Source organism: Macaca nemestrina, chromosome 5, assembly GCF_043159975.1.
Source record: "Macaca nemestrina isolate mMacNem1 chromosome 5, mMacNem.hap1, whole genome shotgun sequence".
NCBI classification, from domain to species: Eukaryota; Metazoa; Chordata; class Mammalia; order Primates; family Cercopithecidae; genus Macaca; species Macaca nemestrina.
The window spans coordinates 67,528,911-67,552,234 of record NC_092129.1 but is presented as its reverse complement, the minus strand read 5'-3'; the positions used below and the strand labels follow the sequence as shown (position 1 = coordinate 67,552,234).

Genomic DNA, 23,324 nt, shown 5'->3' with positions numbered 1-23,324 from the left:
AATACTTTAGTACTGTAATTGTGGTAGGTAAACTGCTTATATCATAAATATAAAGACTAAAAACAAAATTATTAAAAGCAACAATACAGTAATTGGTTAAAGTATAGGCAATATAAAAAGATGTATATTAAAACATCAAAAAAGTCAAAGCATGTGTGTTTTGGGGGGTGATGTCAAAGTGTTGTTTGTTTTGATACTTTTCTTTGCAATCAAAGTTAAATCACTTTCAGTTTAAAATAACCTGACAACTGTAAGATATTTGTGTAAGCCTCATGGTAACCACCATGCAGAAACCAATAATACTCACTAAAAACTAAAAACCAACATACTACCAGGAAAAAAAAAAAACCCACAAAAGAAGAGAAAGAAGGAAAGAAAGAGAGACAGAGAAGCTATAAAACAACCAGAAACCAAGCAACAATAAGTAATAACACTTAATGTAAATGGGCTCAATTCTCAAATTAAAAGACACACAGTGGCTGAATGGATAAAGAAATAAGACCCAACTATATGTTGCCTTCAAGAAACCCACTTCACCTATAAAGGCTCACATAGACTGAATGTGAAGGTATCTGGGGAACCAGCCCCCAATATTTCAACGTAGGTTCTTTCTATTTTCCCTAAGTGTTGGCCAGTCTGAGAAATAGAGAAAGAGTACAAAGAGAGGAATTTTACAGCTGGGCCACCGGGAATAACATCACATATTGGTAGGTCCGTGATGCCCACCTGAGCCACAAAACCAGCAAGTTTTTATAAGGGATTTCAAAAGGGGAGGGGGTGTACAAACAGGGAGTAGGTCACAAAGATCACATGCTTATGAGGCCAATAAAGATCACAAGGCAAAGGGCAAAATTAGAATTACTGATGAGGGTCTATGTTCAGCTGTGCACATATTGTCTTGATAAACATCTTAAACAACAGAAAACAGGGTTTGAGAGCAGAGAACTGGTCTGACCTCAATTTCACCAGGGTGGGGTTTTTCCCCATCCTAGTGAGTCTGAGGGTACTGCAGGAGACCAGAGCGTATTTCAGTCCTTATCTCAACAGCATAAGACAGACAATCCTGCCGGGCGCGGTGGCTCAAGCCTGTAATCCCAGCACTTTGGGAGGCCGAGACGGGCAGATCACGAGGTCAGGAGATCGAGACCATCCTGGCTAACACGGTGAAACCCCGTCTCTACTAAAAAAATACAAAAAACTAGCCAGGCGCGGTGGCGGGTGCCTGTAGTCCCAGCTACTCGGGAGGCTGAGGCAGGAGAATGGCGTGAACCCGGGAGGCGGAGCTTGCAGTGAGCTGAGATCCGGCCACTGCACTCCAGCCTGGGTGACAGAGCAAGACTCCGTCTCAAAAAAAAAAAAAAAAAAAAAAAAAAAAAAGACAGACACTCCTAGAGCAGCCATTTATAGACCTCCCCACAGGAATGCATTTCTTCCCCAGGATATTAATTATTAATATTCCTTGCTGGGAAAAGAATTTAGCAATATCTTTCCTACTTGCATGTCCGTTTATAGGCTCTCTGCAAGAAGAAAAATATGACTCTATTCTGCCTGACCCCACAGGCAATCAGACCTTATAGTTGTCTTCCCTTGTTCCCTGAAAATTGCTGTTATTCTGTTCTTTTTCAAAGTGCACTGATTTTATATTGTCCAAACACACATGTTTTACAATCAATTTGTACAATAGTAGTCCTGAGGTGATGTACATTCTCAGCTTATGAAGATAACAGGATTGAGAGATTAAAGTAAAAATAGGCATAAGAAATTAGGAGTATTACTTGGGAACTGATAGATGTCCATGAAATCTTCACAATTTATGTTTGGAGATTGCAGTAAAGACAGGCATAAGAAATTATGAAAGTATTAATTTTGGGAACTGATAAATGTCCATGAAATCTTCACAATTGATGTTCCTCTGCTGTGGCTCCAGCCTGTCCCTCCATTCAGGGTCCCTGGCTTCCTGCAACATGAAGTTGTGGAAAAAGATATTCCATGCAAACAGAAACTCAAAAAAAGCAGGAGTAGCTATGCTTATATCAGATAAAATAGACTACAAATTTAAGACTGTAAAAAGAGACAAAGAAGATCAATATATAAAGATAACAGGATCAAATTGGCATGAGGATATAACAATTATAAATATCTATACACCCAACACTAAAACTCCCAAGTATATAAAGGAAACATTAATAGAGTTAAGGGAGAAATAGATTGGAATAAGTAATACTGGGAAACTTTAACACCCCACTCCCAGTAATGGATCGATCATCCAGAAAGAAAATCAACAAAGAAAGAGTGGCGTTAAACTATACCCTATAGGTAATAGGCCTAACTAACATTTACAGAACATTTCACCCAAATGCTGCAGAATACATATCCTTTTCATCAGCACATGGAAATTTCTTCAGAATAAAACATATGATAGGCCACAAAACAAGTCTGGAAAAAATTTTAACCTAGAAATTGTATTAAGTATTTTTTCTGACCACAATGAAATAAAACTAGAAATCAAAATCAGTAAGAGGAATCTTTGAAAACACACAAATACCTGGAGATTAAACAACAGGCTCCTGAATGACCAATGGGTCAGTAAAAAAATTAAGAAGGAAATTTAAAAAAATTTTTAAATAAATGAAAATGAAAATACAACATGCCCAATATGATGATATATGGTGAAAGCAGTACTAAAGAGGGAAGTTTATAGCAACAAACACTTATATCAAAGAAGTAGAAAAATTTCAAATAACCAATCTAATGATGCACCTTAAGGAACTAGAAAAGCAAGAATAAGCCAAGCCCAAAATTCATAGAGGACAGAAATAGTAAAGATAAAGGCAGACATAAATAACATTGAGACTAAAAATATACAGAAGATTAACAAAACAAAAAGTTGGTTTTTAAACACTTAAACAAAAGGGACAAGCTAGCTAGACTAAGAAAAAAGAGAGAAGACACAATTAAATAAAATGAGAGATATAAAAGGAGACATTACAACTGATGTCACATAAATACAAAGTATCCTTGGAGAGTATTAGTTAAAACTATATTCCAACAAATTGGAAAACCTAGAAGAAATGAAAAAATTTCTGAATATATACAAGTTACGAAGGTTGAACTATGAGGAAATAGAAAACCTGAACAGACCAATAGTGATAAAGATATCCCCATCAAAGAAGAGCCCAGGACCTGATAACTCCATTGCTAAATTCTACCAAATATTTAAAAACCTAAAGATTCCACAAAAAACTATTAGAACTGATAAATTCAGTAAACAATATGAAAAAGAAATTAAGAAAGAAATTCCATTTGCAATAGTTACAAAGAATATAAAATACCTAGGAATCAATTTAACCAAAAAAGTTAAAGATATATACAGGGAAAACTATAATACACTGATAAAAGAAACTGAAGAGGACACAAAAAATGGGAAAATATTTCATACTCAATTAACCTGACTTCAAAATTTACTTCAAAGATATGATAACAAAAACAGCATGGTACTGATATAAAAACAGACATGTAGACCAATAGCGAATTCAGATATAAGTCCACATATTTACAGCCAACTTGACAAAATGCTAACAACATACAATGAGGATAGGATTGTCTCTTTAATCAACGGTGTTGGGAAAACTGGATAACTATAGGTGGACTAATGAAACTAGACCCCTATCTCTCACTATACAAAAATCAAATCAGAATGGATTAAAGGCTTAAATCCAAGACCTGAAACTATTATTACAAGAAAACATTGGAGAGCAAGAAAATCCAAGCAAAGAATTTTTTGTGTGTAAGGCTTCAAAAGCACAGACAACTGAAGCAATAATAGACAAATGGGATTATATTGAGCTAAAAAGCTTTTGCATAATGTAGGAAATAACCAGCAAAATGAAGAGACAGTCCACAGAATGGGAGAAAATATTTTCAAACTACTCACCTGACAAGCAACAAATGACCATAAAATATAAGGAGCTCAAACACAAGAGCAAAATAAAACAAAACAAAACAAAAAACGATTGGGTTTAAAAAATGGGCAAAAGATTTTTTAAAATGGGCAAAAGGTCTCAATAGACATTTCTCAAAGGAAGACATACAAATGAGCAACAGGTATATTTTAAAAAGTTCAACATCATTAATCACCAGAGAAATGCAAATCAAAACCACAATGAAATATCTTACCACAGTTAAAATGTCTTGTGTCAGAAAGACAGGCAATAACAGATGCTGATGAGGATGTGGAGAAAAGGACAGCCTCATATACTGTTGGCGGGAATGGTACAGCCACTGTAAAGAACAATACGAAGATTCCTCAAAAAATTAAAAATAGAATTACCATAGGATCCAGTAATTCCACTACTAAGTATAAAAAAGGAAATGTATATATTCAACAGACACCTGCATTTCTATGTCTATTGCAGCAGTATTCACAATAGTCAAAATATGGAATCAATCTAAGTGTCCCTCAATAGATGAATGGGTAAAGAAAATGTGGTATAAATATATGATGAACTATTATTCAGCCATGAAAAGAATGAAATCCTGTCATTTGCAGCAGCATGAATGAAATTGGAGTTCATTATGTTAAGTGAAATAAGCCAAGCATGGAAAGACAAATATCACATATTCTCATTCATATGGGAGCTAAAAAAAAAAAGAAAAGAAAAAGAAAAAAAAAAAAAAACAGTGGCTCTCATGAAGACAGAAAGTAGATTGGTGGTTACCAGAAGCTGAGATGGGGAAGGGGAAGGAGCAAGGAAAGACTGAAGAGAAGTTTTTTTTTTTTTTTTTTTTTTTTTTTTTTTTTTGAGGCGGAGTCTTCACTCTGTCGCCCAGGCTGGAGTGCAGTGGCACCATCTCAGCTCACTGCAAGCTCCGCCTCCCGGGTTCGCGCCATTCTCCTGCCTCAGCCTCCCGAGTAGCTGGGACTACAGGCGCCCACAACCGCGCCCGGCTAATTTTTTTTTTTTTTGTATTTTAGTAGAGACGGGGTTTCACCGTGTTAGCCAGGATGGTCTCGATCTCCTGACCTCGTGATCCGCCCATCTCGGCCTCCCAAAGTGCAGGGATTACAGGCGTGAGCCACCGCGCCCGGCCTGAAGAGAAGTTGATTAACGGTTACAAATAGATGGTTTCATAGAAGAAATAAGACCCAGTGTTAGATAGATCAGTGGGGTGACTATAGTTTACAATAATCTAGTGTGCATTTCAAAATAGCTGAAAGAGAAAAATTTGAATGGTTCTAGCATAAGGAAAAGACAAATATTTAAGGTGGCTATCCCAAATTCACTGATTTGATCTTTACAAATTATGTGTCTGTATTAAATTATCACATGTACTGTGAAGCTATGTACATCTATTATGTATCAATTTTAAAAAGAGAAAAAAATCCATTTATAAATAGCACTGAAAAGGAAATACATAGAGATAAATTTAATCAAGAAGGCAAAAGACTGATACAGTGAAAACTATAAATTGATACTGAAATACATTAAAGAAAATATAAATAAATGGAAGGACATCCTGTGTTCGTGGATTGGAAGACTTAATATTAAAATGTCCATAGTACCCAAAGTGATCTAGAGATTAAATGCAATCTGTATCAAAATTCCAACTGCAATTTTTTAACAAAATAAAATTTAAAAAAATCCTAAAACCCATGTGTAGAACCACATAGGACCCCAAACAGCCAAAATAATGTTAAGAAAGAAGAATAAAGCTGGAGGCATCACATTTCCTAATTTCAAAACATGAAAAACCTGTAGTAATCAAAATAGTATGGTACTGGCATAAAAAGAGACACATAAGCCAATGAAATAATCCTACACAAACACAATCAATTGTTCTTTGATAAGAGTACCAAGACTACATGATGGGGAAAAGATAGTCTCTTCAACAAATGGTGTTAGGAAAACTGGATATCCACCTGCAAAACAATGAAATTAGACCCTTATTTTACATCATACATTAAAAAATCAACTTAAGATAAATTAAATATTAAAATGCAAGAGAGGAAACTTTACAATGACTAGCAGAAAACTAGGAGAAAAGCTTCATAATATTGGACTTGGCAAGAATTTCTTGAGAGGACATTGAAAGCACAGGCACCAAAAGCAAAGATGGAGAACTATATATAATATATATGGACAACATAAGGACAGTATAATACACACACGAACTCCTAACACCCAGTAAATATGATAGTATTTAAGATGGGGTGTTTGGGAGATAATCAGGGTTAGATGTATCAATAGTAATGAAGATGGGGCCCTAGATAATGACATCAAGTGCAAAATTGGAAGAGAGCCCTCACAAGAAAGCAACTAAACTTGAACTTTGATGTGTACATCCCAGCCTCCAGAACTGTGAAAGATAAAATTTCCTTTTTTAAAAAATAGAACTGCATAAGATCTGTCATAACTTAGTTCCAGTGACATGTGGAAACTTCTATATAATGCTAATCCCTCTCCACCCCCCATTTTAAAAAATCCAAATATTGTACCTATTACAGGTATATTGCTTACAAACACAATAGTACACTTTTGTAATTATTAGTTTATATAAATCATATGTCTTTTAAAGAAGCTGACAGAAAGAATGTAGTTACAGAGTTTTCTTCATTAAACTTCCAATTTACTATTTCTGATTCTCTTCTTTTCCTCTTTTGGATTCAAGTTACATCTTGCATCATTTCCTTAGTGCAATAAAGCTACATTCCCACCTGCCTTTTTTGTTGTGTTATAGTCAAATATATTACATTTTTGTATGTTATATAACCTACAGTACAGTACAATATAATACAACACAATACATATTGTTTCATGTAATTGTCCTTAAATCAATTAAGAGAAGAAAGAAGAAGCAATACGGAATTGTGTTGCCTTTTAGAATTACCTACTTAATTATCTTACTGGTACTCCTTGTTTATTTATATGGATTTAAAATACTGTTTGCTGTAACTTGCTCTCACCCTAAATAACTATCTGTGGTATTTCTTAGAAGCACATCTGCAAGCTCTTCTTTATCACCATTTCACCTTCATTTTTGAAAAATCATTTTTTTCTGGATCTGAGATTCTTTGTTGACAGTTTTTTTTTGTTTGTTTTGCTGTTTTTGATTTTTTTTCTTTTTTTTTTTTTTTTACTTTCAACAGTATGAATATGTTATTCTAATGTCTACTGGCCTCTGTTATCCCTGATAAGAGGTAAGCTGTTAATCTTATTAGGACTCTCTTGTACATGATGAGTCATTTTCTCTTACTCTTTTTTGAGATTTTTCTCTTTGTCTTAACTATGATGTGTCTGTGTGTGGCTCTCTTTGCATTTCTCTTACCTGAAACTTGTTGAGCTTATTGAATGTGTAGATTTTTGGGGATTTTTTGGTCAAATTTGAGAAATTTTCAGCCATTATTTCTTTATTTTTTAATTCACATATAAAAGTTGTATATATTTATCATGTATGAAATGTTTTGAAATATGTGTACATTGTAGAATGGCTCAACCAAGTGAATTAATATCTCTATTACTTCACATACTTGGTTTTTTTTTGTGGTGAGAACACTTAAAATTTATTCTCTTAGGAATTTTCAAGGGTACAATACGTTGTTATTAACTATGTACCACGCTGTACAATAGATCTCTTAAACTTATTCCTCCTATCTAAATGAAATTTTATATCCTTTAACCAACATCTCCTCAAGTATTCCCAATCCCCAACCCTTGGTAACCACTATTCTACTCTCTGCTTCTACGAGTTTAATTGTTATACATTCTACATATAATGAGATCATGTGGTTTCTATCTTTCTGTGCCTGATTTATTTCATGTAACATAATGTTCCCCCAGTTTACCCATATTGATGCAAATGACAGGATTTTCTTCTTTTTTATGGATGGATAGTACTTTGCTGTGTACATATACCACATTTTCTTTATCCATTCATCTGTTGATGAACAGTTAGGATGATTCCATATCTTGGCTATTGTGAATAATGCTGTGATGAACATGGAAATGGAGATAGTTCTTTGATATACTGATTTCATATACTTTGGATATATATTCAGTAGTGGAATGGTGGTCATATGGTTGTTCTATTTTCAATTTTTTTAGAAACTTTCACATTGTTTTTTCAATAATGGCTGTACTAATTTGCTTTCCCACCAGCAGTATGCAGGTGTTCCTTTTTCTTCACATCTTCTCCAATACTTGTTATCTTTCATCTTTTTGATAGCAGCCATTCTAAGAGGTGTGAAGCCGTATCTCATTGTGGTTTTAATTTGCATTTCTCTGATGATTTGTGATTTTGAGCATTTTTTCATATACCTGTTGTCTAATTACATGTCTTCTTTTGAGAAATGTCTATTCAGATTATTTACCTTTTTTTTTTTTTTTTTGAGACGGAGTCTCGCTCTGTCTTCCAGGCTGGAGCGCAGTGGCGCAATCTTGGCTCTCTGCAAGCTCTGCCTCCTGGGTCCATGCCATTCTCCTGCCTCAGCCTTCCAAGTAGCTGGGACTACAGGAGCCTGCCACTGCACCTGGCTAATTTTTTGTATTTTTAGTAGAGACGGAGTTTCACCGCATTAGCCAGGATGGTCTCGAGCTCCTGACCTCGTGATCCGCCCATCTCGGCCTCCCAACGTGCTGGGATTACAGGCTTGAGCCACCGCGCCTGGCCTATTTGCCTATTTTTTAACCAGGTTATTTGTTTTCTTACTATTGATTTATTAGAGTTCCTTATGTATTTTGATGTTAACCTCTTATCAGATGTACGATTTGGAAACATTTTCTCTCATTCCATACGTTGTCTCTTCACTCTGTTGATTGTTTCCTTTGCTGTGCAGACGATTTTTAGTTTGATATAATTCCATTTGCCTATTTTTGTTTTATGCTTGTGCTTTTGGTTTCATCAGTCTTTATTTCTTTAGATATTTTTTCTGTATTTTTCTTTTTCTCCTCCACTTCCTCTATTCCCATTACACATATGTTGGTGCATTTTATGATTTCCCGTATTTCTCTGAAGTACTGTTTATTATTTTTATTCTTTTTTTGTACTCTTCAGATAGTATAATCTCTATAAATCTATCTTCAAGTTTGCTGATTCATTCTCCTGTTAATTCAAATTTGCTGTTGAGTCCTTCTAGTGATGTTTTTATTTGTTATTGAACTTTTCACCTCCAGCATTTCCATTTGATTATTTAAAAATAATTTATCTCTTTATTGAAATTCTTTATTTGATGAGACACTTTCATAACTTTCTTTAATTTTTAGATATAGTTTTCTTTAGGTTTTAGATCACCACTACACTCAGTTGTGATCTTCGACCTCTCTCCAAGTTAATGATGTTGTTGTTTTGGTTGTTTATGTGTTCAGTGACTTGGCAGACCTAATTATGTGAAGTTTATTTCTTCTGAAGCGTGCAGCCTTTGATGTCTCTTCTCTGATTTCTTTTCTTGTTTTATATTTTATTCTTACTACCTAGGAGTTGCCTGTGGGTCAGTATAAGCCGCTTATTTGTCAAAGATTGTGCTTAAGATCTTCTAGTAAGTTAGACTTTTAACATTTGCCATGGGATGTATGTGTAGTATGGAGGCTATCACAGTTCCAGGAATTTATCTTTTTCCCCTACATCCAACCAGGAATGGGTAGCTTGTATTTGCCTTCTCTGATGTCTCCTGAGTGTGCAGCTCTGTCATGCAAACAGTCTTTCAGATTGCCAGGGATGCATTATTTTTATTTTTATTTTTATTTTTATTTATTTATTTATTTATTTTATTTTTGAGACAGAGTCTTACCCTGTCATCCAGGCTGGAGCACAGTGGTATGATCTCAGCTCACTGCAACCTCCATCTCCTGAGTTCAAGCGATTCTTCTGCCTCAGCCTCCCAAGTAGCTGGGATTGCAGGCCTTCACCACTACACCTGGCTAATGTTTGTATTTTTAGTAGAGACGGTGTTTCACCATGTTGGCCAGGGTGCTCTTGAACTCCTGACCTCAAGTGATCCGCACCCCCTCAGCCTCCTAAAGTGTTGGGATTACAGGCATGAGCCACTGTGCCCAGTCTTCATTTTATTTTGAAACCTGACTTCCTATGAGTTGTTCTTGGGTCAGAGTAATTTAGAGTTCAGTAATTTATAGTGTTTGGTCAGGAATTGTGCTTCAACCTCTTGTGTCAATGAAGCTTAGTCTCTTTTTGATGTATCTGCATGTGGCTTTGGAAATGTTTTCATGTATGCCCTATGCCTTTCTCTGATTGCTCCTGAGCGAAGCCCAGCACATATGCACAGTCTTCCTAACTCCTAGAGTGGACTATTATCCCATCAGGGCCCTTCTTAGACGTTCTTTCCCTGATTCTTTCCGTTAAACTTGGCTTGTGTTGCCATTTTGTTTTTTGCTACTCATATCAGGAAGCTATCATTGCCCTCTTTGAAAAATTTTTAATTGACAAATAATAATTGTCTATATCATAGGGTAAAATGTGACATTGTGATATATGTATACATTGGGAAATGAGCAGATCAGGCTAATTAATGTATCCATCCCCTCATATATTTATCATTTATTTGTGGTGAGAACATTTAAAATTCCTTCTTTTAACAATTTTGATACATACAATACATTATAGTTAACTGAAGTCACCTTGATGTGCACTAGATCACCAGAAATTATTCCTTCTGTCTAATTTGTAAACCAAAAATAAAATTCTAAGGCCACCAACCTCCTGAATGAACATACTCTTCAGCCAGGGCTCTTTTAAAATTTAACCTGAGAGATTATTTCAGGCCATGAATGAAAAATGGGGCTTGAACATGCCTCATTATACCTCTCCAGCATTAACATCGACACAGGCCTTAAGCCTGAACAGAAACATTTAACAACCTATTCTCTCTAAAGCTTAGTACTTGAAGGCTTTCTCTGTAAATAAGAACTTGGGTCTCCACAATCCTTTATCTTAACCCAAACATTTCCTTTCTAAATTGAGCAATGAATGACTCATGAATTGGGCAACCCTAGAATCACAGCAGATTCAGAGACTCCAGTGCAGCCACGTGGTAAAAGAAGATTTATAGACGAAAAAGGGAAATGATGCACAGAAATCAGAAGTGAAGCGCAGAAATAGCTGAACTGGTTACAGGTTGGCGTTTGCCTTATTTGAACACAGTTTGAACACTTAGCAGTCTCTGAGGGGTTGAAGTATGGCCACTGGGATTGGCCAAGACTCAGTTATTGTTACAGGCACATACTCCTAAGTTAGGTTTTCAATCTTGTCTGACTATTAAACCAGGTTGCTGTTCATCCACAAGGACTCAAATATAGAAGTACAGAGTCCTTCTCAGGCCACATTTAGTTTGCTTTAACAATTCCCCGTTTTTGGTCATTTTCTCAAATTTGAGAGATGGACCAAAACCTTAGTCATTGATGTCACTATCACCATTGTAAATGTACTTATATGGTCTTGAAACCCACTGGGAAACAATAGAACAGTGAGTTTTGCAAGAAGGGAACAACGACTGAGTAGGGGGTACCTCTTTATGCTGGAACATTCTGTTTACAGGAGAAAAACAAAACCTGGTCTGCTCCAGGATCTTTGTGTTTCCTTAAAGTTTTAGTTTAATTATGTCACATTTAGCACAAGTGACTCCATATTAGTTTGGATTGGTCTGTTTGGGCCTAGTGCATGAGCTCAGTCCCATAATTTTGTTTAAAAAAAAAAAAATCCCCTTTTTGGCAAGGTTCTCACTTAGGTGAGATTATGGCTAAAACTTAGGGCCTTAGCACCACTCTCAGTTACCATCATTTTGGGTTTCCAGTCTCAGCATGTCATTTATAGGTTGTGGTGTCCTTATGGTCACACATTTCTTTCAGCTTTTGTCATTCCGTTGAAGAGAGACCATTTGACATTCTAGAGATGGCTGCATGCAAACATTTAAAAACTCTGAGAGAACACAGTGCAGCAGGGAGACTATTATTATGACTATTGGGAGGATAATACCAAGAGTTTGGAGTATGCACCTTACATAGGGTCCCCATAAACCAAACCACTTAAAATTAAATAGATTAAAGAATGAACTACGTGAAGAGTCTGCTCACTTGACTAAATGGTCTTTTCATTAATCCCCTACAACTGAATTTTTTATAATCTACATTCTATGTCTTTCTTTCTTCTTTCTTTCTTTCTTTCCCTTTCTTTTCTTTCTTTCTTTCTTTCTTTCTTTCTTTCTTTCTTTCTTTCTTTCTTTCTTTCCTTCCTTCCTTCCTTCCTTCCTTCCTTCCTTCCTTCCTTCCTTCCTTCCTTCCTTCCTTCCTTCCTTCCTTCCTTCCTTCCTTCCTTCCTTCCTTCTGGCTTTCTTGCTTTTCCTTCTGGCTTTCTTGCTTTTCCTTCTTGCTTTCTTGCTTTTCTTTCTTTCTTTCTTTTTTCAAATCTTTCTCTGTTGCCCAGGCTAGAGTGCAGTGGTGTGATCTTGGCTCACTGCAACCTCCGGGTTCAAGTGATTCTCCTGCCTCAACCTCCCAAGTAGCTGGGACTACAGGCGTGTGCTACCATGCTGAGCTAATTTTTGTATTCTTAGTAGAGATGGGGTTTCACCATGTTGGCCAGGATGGTCTCTCTCTCTCCTGATCTTGTGATCTGGCCGCCTTGGCCTCCCAAACTGACGGGATTAAAGGCATGAGCCTGACATATTTCTTTATAGGCCACAAGTGCCAGCAGCTGCACAGATAGTTTTCTGTTTAGCTAATTCTATTGTTCAGCATAACTTTCACAGGATAATTTAAAGTCTGTTGGGTAACAATTGCCTTTACATATAATCTGTTATGGAGTCTATTATGAGGGATACATTTCTAATTATTGCCTCTTTTATTCTAAATGACAGAAACAAATGATGTCCTTCTAGAAGAGTGAAGGCCGCCTGGCAATGTTCTCTTTAAAACATGATGTAGGTTAAGAGGAGTTTTGGCTAATTATGAGACAATATATGTACCATTAAAGTTTCTCACTTACACTGTACCTTCATCTTTTATCTATTAAAGTATAAAGTTATTCATGTATCAGGCTGGCTGCAAAATCCTTCACAAATAAAAGTATATGCTGTAAATGCACATAATAGACCCCCTTTTCAGTTCTATTGTTCATAGAGGCATAAGCAAGAAAAAAAATTCAAAGATAAGAGTTTCATGATAGCAGAGAAGTCTTGACCTGTGATTTTGGAAAAAGCTGTTCACATTAAGGATGCCATCTGGGGAGGAACTGTCCTGGTTAGCTTTACCTTAAGGGTTCCAATGGGTGTACAGTTCCAAGAGTGTAGAGGGACACTGCTCAGTATTGAGATTATGAACCCAAAGTTCAAGGTCCCCAAGTTTTGTTGTAGTGTGGATAGCAAGGACAGTCTTTCCCTGATGTTCTCAGAAGACCCAATCTCTGAGTTCTAGATTGTGAAGGCGTTGTCCTCAGTGAACCATAAAAAACTTTCTTTACGGGGTGAAAATACACTGTAGCATAATAATCTACTGTTATAACATCAGCCCTTTCACATGCGAAAGCTTTTATACAACCGAAAACATGCATTGAAAATGACAACTGAGGCCAGGTGCAGTGGCTCATGCCTGTAATCCCGGCACTTTGGGAGGCTGAGGCAGGCAGATCACGAGGTCAGGAGATTGAGACCATCCTGGCTAACACAGTGAAACCCCATCTCTACTAAAAATACAAAAAATTAGCCAGGCATGGTGGTAGGCGCCTGTAATCCTAGCTACTCTGGAGGCTGAGGCAGGAGAATGGCGTGAACCCAGGAGGCAGAGCTGGCAGAGCCGAGATTGCGCCACTGCACTCCAGCCTGGGCAACAGAGCAAGACTCCGTCTCAAAAAAAAAAAAAAAAAAAAAAAAAAAAAAAAAGAAATAAAGAAAAAGAAAAAGAAAAAGAAAAAGGTAAAGAAAAGAAAAAAAAAAGAAAAAAAGAAAATGACAATTGAATGAAATCCCTTTATAAATGTTTAAATGGCTCATCAGGTAGTCAAATGTACCTGAAGCTTTGATTGTCTTCCAGGAATATGGAACCAAATATTGGTTTAAAACTATTTCTGCAATTTATAAGTCCCCGCATCAATGTATTTAATTTGGATCATTTTATCTTTTCAATGACTCATCATGGATTGCAGAACCTTTCATTTTTTGGAGACAGAGTCTCGCTCTGTCACCCAGGTTGGAGTGCAGTGGCATGATCTTGGCTCACTGCAACCTCTGCCTCCCAGGTTCATGCCATTCCCCTGCCTCAGCCTCCTGAGTAGCTGGGACTACAGTCACCTGCCAACATGCTTGGCTATTTTTTTTTTTTTTTTGATTTTTAGTAGAGATGGGGTTTCACCGTGTTAGCCAGGATGGTCTCAATCTCCTGATCTCATGATCTGCCCACCTCAGCCTCCCAAAGTTCTGGGATTATAGGTGTGAGCCACCATGTCCAGCCTGCAGAACCTTTAATAACAAAAGCTTTAAGGACTCGGGAAGAACAAGGTGGCTGGCCATCATGGTTCTCCATGAGTCTATGCTTAACATTAGATTTATGTCCTCTTGAATACCAGTTATTTCTCCAATTTAGGTGCATAGCGCTGATAACTAATGAGTTATCATAGGTAATCTGACTTACACCATGGAGTTCATTCAAATTATATATCAAAACAATTTTAGTATTGGCTGATTTGACATGCTAATCTGGCAAAGTGTTTTCTTGGTATTTAATTAATTTGTTCTACTTGGGTTAGTAGTTTTATAAACCAGTCTTTTTATTAAAGTTTCAGGAATTCTTACCCAGTCCAATTCTTGGGGAATTGAGGAATTTATGGGGAATTCTTACCCTTGATATGATTTTAAATTTATTAGAAACCTGTTTTCAAGAGTGCTTTTCAGGGTCCTTTCCATTCTTTCATGAACCTCTTAAAAGACACCATATTATAGGATTTTGGATGCTTGTGAAGTTTTCAGAAACTGCATCAGTATTAAGTAATCAACTGTGGAAATGACTTTAAATAGTGGTAGTTAAAGACCCAATTGACAAAGAAATTTGGTTATCTCTGTGGTCTGCAATAACAACATAAAAACCTTAATTATGATTGATAGTATATACTCAGAAATATTAGAATTCCCATACAATCTTGGAACGTATGTGAATCTCATTCACTAAAATATAACTTGAAGAGTAAACATTATTTTTTATTTTACAATGCTTCCTGTGATTTTTATACCAAATAAGCCAAATGTCACTGTTGCATCAGTGCATTGTTGATGTCAAACCCAATTCTTAATAATACCTTATGGACAAATGTATTCAATCTTAATCAGTTTGACCATAAGGTAGAATATTACAAACCTTTTGTAACCTTTTATGACTTTTTTAAAGAGCAGATTAGTGCTCTAAGAAAAACCTGTTGTGCTTTCATTTCAATGTTCAATTTATGGAAAAACCAAATAATACCCTTTTAAATTTAGTCAATATTTTCACACATAGAATTTTTTATGAAGTTAATTTTTATAAACCTTCCACAATGTATTTAAACCTTTAGCTTTATTTAATTTAAAACAATCCTTTAACTCTCTAAGCTAGGCAAAAATTTACATTTCCATACCTTCTTATAATCTCTTACCAAAAACACATTTCATTCTCCTTACACATCTTGTATGTAAACCTATTTTTTCAGTAGTCTCAACTTTCACTTTTGGTGCACAAATTTTATTTTATGAATCCTTTTATGACTTACACAGACAATCCGTGACATGCTTGGACTTTCTAACTTGTCCTAAATATCCCCTCTTTTAAACAACCAATCATTTTACTTTAGGACAAGAACTTATCATACAAGATCCTTTCTTACATAAAATCTCCTTTCTTTATAATCTTCTTTGCACAGTTCAGGGGCATGGCTAATTCTGCATATTCCCAGGCCTTATTCAGAATTTAATATCTCCAAAGTAAATTGAAAATTTTCCAAAGTCAAAGCAGTTTATGACCTTAGAGCATTTAGCAAACCTAATATCTGACCTGCATAATTTAGACCAAGTGTTTTTATTTTGCCAATAATCTTTGAAGCTCTTTTTCTTTGCCAAAAATTACTAAAGTTACATGAACTGAAAGGCATTACAGTTTTTATTTTTCTTTCAAAATATTTCAGTATTTATTTTTGTTTAAGGCAATTAGAGCTCTTTTATATAAACATTTATATGCACAACACATATATAACTACACAGACAGACAGAATATTACTACTGTAGTTGTAAGATTTTTCATTTGCCAGTTTTTAAGTTTCTTGAGTGGTTATTGGCTTTAGGGTGGAGTCCTTGGATGAACAGGACCAGGAAATGGTCTCTGGTGCCTCCTGTTTTTCCCAAGGAGTCCAGGCTGTTAGAGCTTGAATATTCACTTTTAATTAAGTTGGCTTTTAACCACAGCACTCTTTAATAAAGTCCTTTTAAAATTTCATATTACCTGACTTTAGCCAGGCCAAACAGCTTATATTTCTGGCTTTTGAACTTTACCAAAGGTAACCTCCCAGGTGCTCAGAGAAAGGAAAATTTAAGACAGTCCATGGAGAAGAAGCGAATTCACAAGTTTACATAGATTTCAAACCAGAAAGCACCTATTTCCTAAGCTGGGAATCAAACCCAGACCACCACAGTGGAAGGGCAAAACCTTATCTACTGAGCCACAGCACAGGGCAGTCCAATTGCCTGTGCCAGAAAGAGTCTAGGGTAGTTAATTTTGAGCTTGCAAAGGCTTTTAACTACTCAAGATAATTTTTAGAGCTATGACATGAACCCCAAAATACCTGTTCCCTGGGGGGTGGAGACCAAGAGAAAGCACTGCCATGTGATTACAAGCTCAGGCTCCCAAGGACATAAAACAAAATGGAGACTTCATCCAGTTTCTTGTTTGTTTCAGAGACCCCTGCAGAATAGTTCATTACTGGCCAGCTTGCTGGGCCATCTTGAGCAGCAAGCTTATGGGGTCCTATGCCCATGTTTTATCCTAAGGTACCCCTCAACACAGAAAAACAAATTCATAGCACAAAATACACCAGATTCATTACAGCTTAAGACTAGCCTCAGAATTCTTTTTTGCATTAATCAAAACTTTACAAAGGAGATAAACAGTGATTTTTACCATTCATTCAACCACTTTGTACATAGAGAGAAGCCAGAAATCTGACTGGTAAGAAATTCTTACCCTTTTGCCAGCATGCCAGGCTTCTGGGTTCCTTTCCCTGAGCGGCCCTGGTGACCCAGCTTACTATACCATAACCCTGGGGCCCAAGCTGCAACACAAAAGAAAATCTTTTTATTTTTCTTTTAATGCACTTCAGTGCATTGTTGTTCACTTGGAACATTCCATTGTAAGTTATCTTTAATAAGATTTTGACAGTTTTACCAGACTTTGCTGCCTCCCAGGCCTAATGTGTAAACCAAAAGGAACTCAGTTTTCCAGAAATTAAGAATCCCATTTTAACCTAAAATATTGACTTTACTCTTAGATTCTCTTGATTAACTTAGACAATGATTCGTCCTATCTAGGTGTGTAAGACAAATGAAACAAAAGGTAGAACACAAAAAGCTCCATGAATTTTAAAACCCAAATTTTATAACCCCTGAAATATTACTGCTTACTACCAGTTCCTTTCTGACCCAGTCAGATGTAAGAGGCCTCTAACTGGATCCAAGCCAGTTAACTTCCAGATCAAATCCCATCCTGGACCTAGTCCAGTTTCTGCCATGGCTTCCAAACCCAGTTTGGATGAGAAATTTGCTCAAAGAAACTCAGAGAGCTGAAAACACAAATCCCTGGAGCTCTGAAATCCAAGAGGGAGCTTACCCATGATCCCCAGCTGCTCCGAGACATCAGTGGACACAAGTGGGTCCTTCAGGTAGCTTGCATGTTCACTCAGCACTCCTGGGGGTCTCTAGAAGCTCCACTTCAGATCTTGCTTCTAACACCATCTGATAAAAGTAAAACTTCAGCCAAATTCAATTTAAAGGAGTTTAATATGTTTATTGCACAATTAAACTCCTTTAAACTGAATTCAGCTGAAGTTTTTCTTTAATCAGTCCATAGACAAACTCAACAAATTGTCAACCAGAAAATTTTTAAATTTACCTATAGTCTGGAAGCCACGCTTCAAGTTGTCCTGCCTTTCTGGACTAAATCAATGTATTTCTTAAATATATTTGCTTGATGTCTTATGCCTCCCTAAAATGTATAAAACCAAGTTGTACCCCGACTATCTTGGGCACATGTTCTCAGGACCTCCTAAGGGCTGTGTCATGGACCATGGTCACTCATATTTGGCTCAGCATTAACCTCTTCGAATGTTTTAGAGTTTGACTCTTCGTCAACAAATTGACACTTTGCACTTTTTAACAGACATTTTCCCTTTTCCCCTCAACTCTCCCGCAACCTCATCTTCCGGAACCTCATTTTATTCTCTTCTTCTTGAGTTAAACTTTTTTAGGGTTCACATATAAGTGAGATCATACAATATTTGTCTTTCTGTGCATAGTTTATTTCTCTTGGCGTAATGTCCTCTAGATTCATCCATGTTGTCACAAATAACAGAATTTCCTTCTTTTGGAAGGCTGAATAGTATTTCACTGTGTACATGTATCTTGTTTTTCTCCATTCCTCCACTGATGGACACTTAGGTTGATTCCGTGTTTTGGCTATTGTGACTAATGCTGCAATGCACATGAGAGTGCAAATGTCTCTTTGACATGCCGATTTCAATTCCTTTGGCTATATACTTAGAAGTGGGATTGCTGGATCTAAGCAATTGCTGTCCACCATGCTGTCCACCATGATTTAAGATCTCCATTGTTTCTACAACACCCTTAGGCATGAAATTCTCTACCCCATTTTCCTAATGTCAGTTCCCTTGGGCAGGGCTACAGAGCTTTGTCCTTAATAAAGGCTACTGCTCTCCTAGGGCAGGAACTCTACAGACTGCAGGGGAGCTTGGGTGCAGATAATAGCCTCCTTATCCTGGTGACATCCCTGCTCTATTGGATGCCAGAGGGAGGGAGAATGATAACCTCCAGCCTTCTCAGTTTGCCTTCTCCTTGTGGAATGTCTGCCCTAGGAATGACAGGGGAGGGACCTGGAGCCCCAGTATTCTCAGACTGCTGGTGCTGAATTTCCACCCTATGAGTAGGGTCTAGGATAGGAGCCTCAGCCCATTGGGCTATGTATGATAGGAACTTCTGTATGGAAGGGTTTCTGCAGGAGGTCGTGTATAATAAGAACAAAGCTTCTCATCATAGGGGAAGTGAGAAACATCAGCAGCCTGTATTCCCAGAGTGAAGCTGTAGCCCTATTCTGGGACACAGGAGGAAGAGGGATCCCTGTATCATATTCTTGAGCTTCACTGCCTGAAGTTGAGCCCCCAGAGCAGTGTTTCTGTAAGACAGAGCTTGGAGGTGGGGAGGGAGGAAGCAGTCAAGGTTCAGAGGACACTGTTAAAGGGAATTAAATATGGCCTGAGAAGAACTCTGTACTTCTGTATTTGAGTCCTTGTGAACAAACTACAACCTAGTTTAATAGGCAGACAAGATAGAAAACCTAACTTAGAAGAATGCACTTGGAACAATAACTGAGTCTTGGCCAATCCCAGTGGCTGTACTTCGACCATTTATACACTGCTGAGTGTTCAAGCTGTGTTCAAATAAGGCAAATGCCAACTTGGAACCAACCCAGCCAGTCTGTACCTCGCTTCCAATTTCTGTACATTATTTCCCCCTTTTTGTCTATAAGTCTTTTTCCACTACATGACTGTGCTGGAGTCTCTGTGAATTTGCTGTAATTCTGGGGGCTGCCCAATTTGAGAATCGTTCATTGCTCAATTAAACTCCTTTAAATTTAATTTGGCTAAAGCTTTTCTTTTATCAACACAGACTATGCTGTTACCAAGGATTTAGTAAATTTTCTGGAATAAATATTTCTTCGTTTTGCTGTATGACCTCAGAACAATGTGCAGAAACTTAAAAAAACTATTTTCTTTAACTTCTTTTTTAGTAAAACGATTGTTTTGCTTAGTAGGCTGCTGTGCTTCTCACTTCTTTCTGGAAATCTGTTAGCAATCGTTGTCAATTGATTCTTGACAAAGATACCGAGGGAATTAAATGGGGGAAAGGATAATTGTTTCAACAATTGGTGCTGGAACAATTGGATATTTATATGCTAAAAAGTTACCCTTGCTTCTTACCTCACTCCATAAAGAAAAATTGATTCAAAATAGATAAAGACCTTAAGGTAAGAGTCAACAGCATAAAACTTCCAGAAGACATAAGGGAAAATTCAAGCAGTCACAAGTTAGATAAAGTTTTCATAATTAGACTTTCTGGACTACCCAGAGGAGGGTCCATATGGCATTGTTCTGGATTCCATTGTAACTTAAAGGGAAACTTTCACAATATCTGAAGCCCTTGATATCCTGCAAATGAAGGAGGAGGATATCCTCAAGTTTCTTGCAGCATGGACCCAATTAGGTGGCATCAACTTTGACTTCCAAATGGAACAGTACACCTATAAAAGGAAAAGTGACAGCATCTGCTTCCTAAATCTGAAGAGGACCTGAGAGAAGCTTCTTCTGGCAGCTCGCGCCATGGTTGCCCTTGAAAACCCTGCTGATGTCAGTGTTACGCCCTCCAGAATACTGGTTAGTGGGCTGTGCTGAAGTTTGCTGCTGCCACTGGAGTCACTCTTATTGCTGGCTGTTTCACTCTTGAAACTTTCACTAACCAGCTCCAGGCAGCCTTCTGGGAGCCATGGCTTTTGGCAATTACTGATCCCAGGGCTGACCACCAGGCTCTCACAAAGATGCTTATGCTAACCTGCCCACCATTGCTTTGGGTCACACAGATTCTTCTCTGTGCTGCGGACATTGCTGTAATTCTGGGCTCTGCCTTGTTGTTGCCCTGCAACAAAAAGGCACTCATTCAGTGGGTCTGATGTGGTAGATGCCAGCCTGGGAAGTTCTGCACATGTGTGGCACCATCTTCTGTGAACACCCATAGGAGGTCATGCCTGATCTCTACATCTACAGAGATCCCAAAGAGATTGAAAAGAAAGAGCATGCTGCTGCTAAAAAAGCTGAAGCTAAGGAGGAATTTCAGGGTGAAGGGACTGCCCTGGCTCCTGAGCGCACTGCTACTCAGCCTGAGGTTGCAGCCTGCTCTGAAGGTGTGCAGGTCACAGGTGCCCCCTGTGTCTGTTCAGCAGGTCCCTACTGAAGACTGAAGCACTCAGCCTGCCATGGAAGACTGGTCTACAGCTCCTACTGCTTGGGCCACTGAATGGGTAGGAAAAACCACTGAGTGGTCTTAAGCCATTTTCCACAGGCTCCTAAGCAAAATGGAAATAAGGCTGTTTCCAAAATTGAAATAAACATCAGTTCTTTAAAAAAAAGAGTTTTTTATAATTAGGACACAAAAGTACAAAGTATAAAATAAAAAAATTGGATTTCATCAAAATTAAACTCTTGGTCCTCAAAAGAAATTTAAGGAAATAAAAAGGAAAGCCACAGACTAAGAAAATACTTTCAAATATTTCAGATACAGAATTTGTATCTGAAATATATAAATAACCCACACAACTCAATAATAAGACAAACAACCCAAATAAAAATGGGCAAAAGATTTAAAAAGAAACTTAATCAAAGAAGACATAGAGAAGGAAAATAAGCGCATAAGATAGATGCTCAACATTGCTGTTTATAAAGGAAATGCAAATCAAAACCACAATGAGATGTCACTACACACCCATAAAAATGGTTCTAATTAAAAAGGCCAATCATACCTAGTGTTGGTGAGGAAGCAGAGCACTTGGAATTATCATACACTGTGGGAACATAACCTGGAACACCACTGGAAAACTATCAATTTTTAAAAAAACATAAAACTGGCCAGGCACGGTGGCTCATGCATGTAATCCCAGCAATTTGGGAGGTTGAGGTGGGTGGATCACCGGAGGTCGGGAATTCGAGACCAGACTGACCAACATGGTGAAACCCCGTCACTACTAAAAATACTGGGCATGGTGGCACATGCCTGTAATCCCAGCTACTAGGGAGGCTGAGATAGGAGAATCGCTTGAACCCAGGAGAGGGAGGTTGCAGTGAGCTGAGATCATGCCATTGCACTCTAGCCTGGGAAACAAGAGAAAAACACCATCAAAAAAATTAATAATAATAAACCTGTTCTTCCATGCTGCCATTTCAATCTTAGGTATTGCCTAAGAGAAATGAAAGCATGTGCCCATACAAAGGCTTGTACATAATCTTCATAGCAGCTTTACTCTTAATAGCCCATAACTGGACAGAAGCCAAATGTCCATCGACAGGTAAAGGAATAAATAACTTGTGGAGGACCAGTACAAAGATGTACCACTCAGAAACAAAAAGAAATAAACTACTGATACAAACAAATGAATGTCTTAAGTATTACACTAGGTAAAAGAAAGCAGAAACAAATGCCTATAGACTGTATAATTCCACTTACATAAAATTCTGAAAAAGGCAAAACTAGGTTGGTGCAAAAATAATTGCGGTTTCAGACCATGAATTTTAAATCATTATAGCTAGGCTCAAACACATCTTTATTAATCAAAATAGGAACAATTACAATCAATACATTTTTGCCAATGATAAATACGTTTTTTTTATTCCTGTAGCATAAAAATCCTTCCTTCAGGATTTGACAGACTCTTGGAAAGCATTTTTTGCATCCTGTTGGTTGTAGAAGCATTTTCCTTGCAAAAAGTGGTCAAGATGCTTGAAGAAGTGGTAGTTGGTTGGTGAGAAGTCAGATGAATATGGCAGATGAGGCAAAACTTTGTAGTCCAATTCATTCAACTTTTGAAGCATAGGTTGTGCAATGTGCAGTCAGGTGTTGTTGTGGAGAAGGATCAGGTCCTTTCTGTTGACCAATGTGACCTGCAGGCATTGCCCTTTTCGGTGCATCTCATCAATTTTCTGAGTATACTTCTCCAATGTAATCATTTCACTGGGATTCAGAAAGCTGTAGTGGATCAGACCAGCAGCAGACCACCAAACAGTGACCATGACCTTTTTTTGGTGCAAGCTTGGCTTTGGGAAGTGCTTTGGAGCTTCTCAGTTCATCCACTGAGCTGGTCATCACTGGTTGTCATACAAAATCCACTTTTCATTGTACATCACAATTTAATTGAGAAATGGTTCATTGTTGTTGTGTAGAACAAAAGACAATGCTTCAAAATGACAATTTTTAAAATTTTCTGTCAGCCCATGAGGCACCTGCTTATTAAGCTTTTTCACCTTTTCAGTTT

The 23,324-nt window shown here is 37.4% G+C and overlaps 1 pseudogene; it reads left to right on the top strand.

The window, feature by feature from the left end:
• Positions 1-21,347, top strand: part of LOC139363230 (small ribosomal subunit protein uS2-like) — a 56,420-nt pseudogene extending 35,073 nt beyond the window's left edge.
• Positions 21,348-23,324: the final 1,977 nt, after the last annotated feature.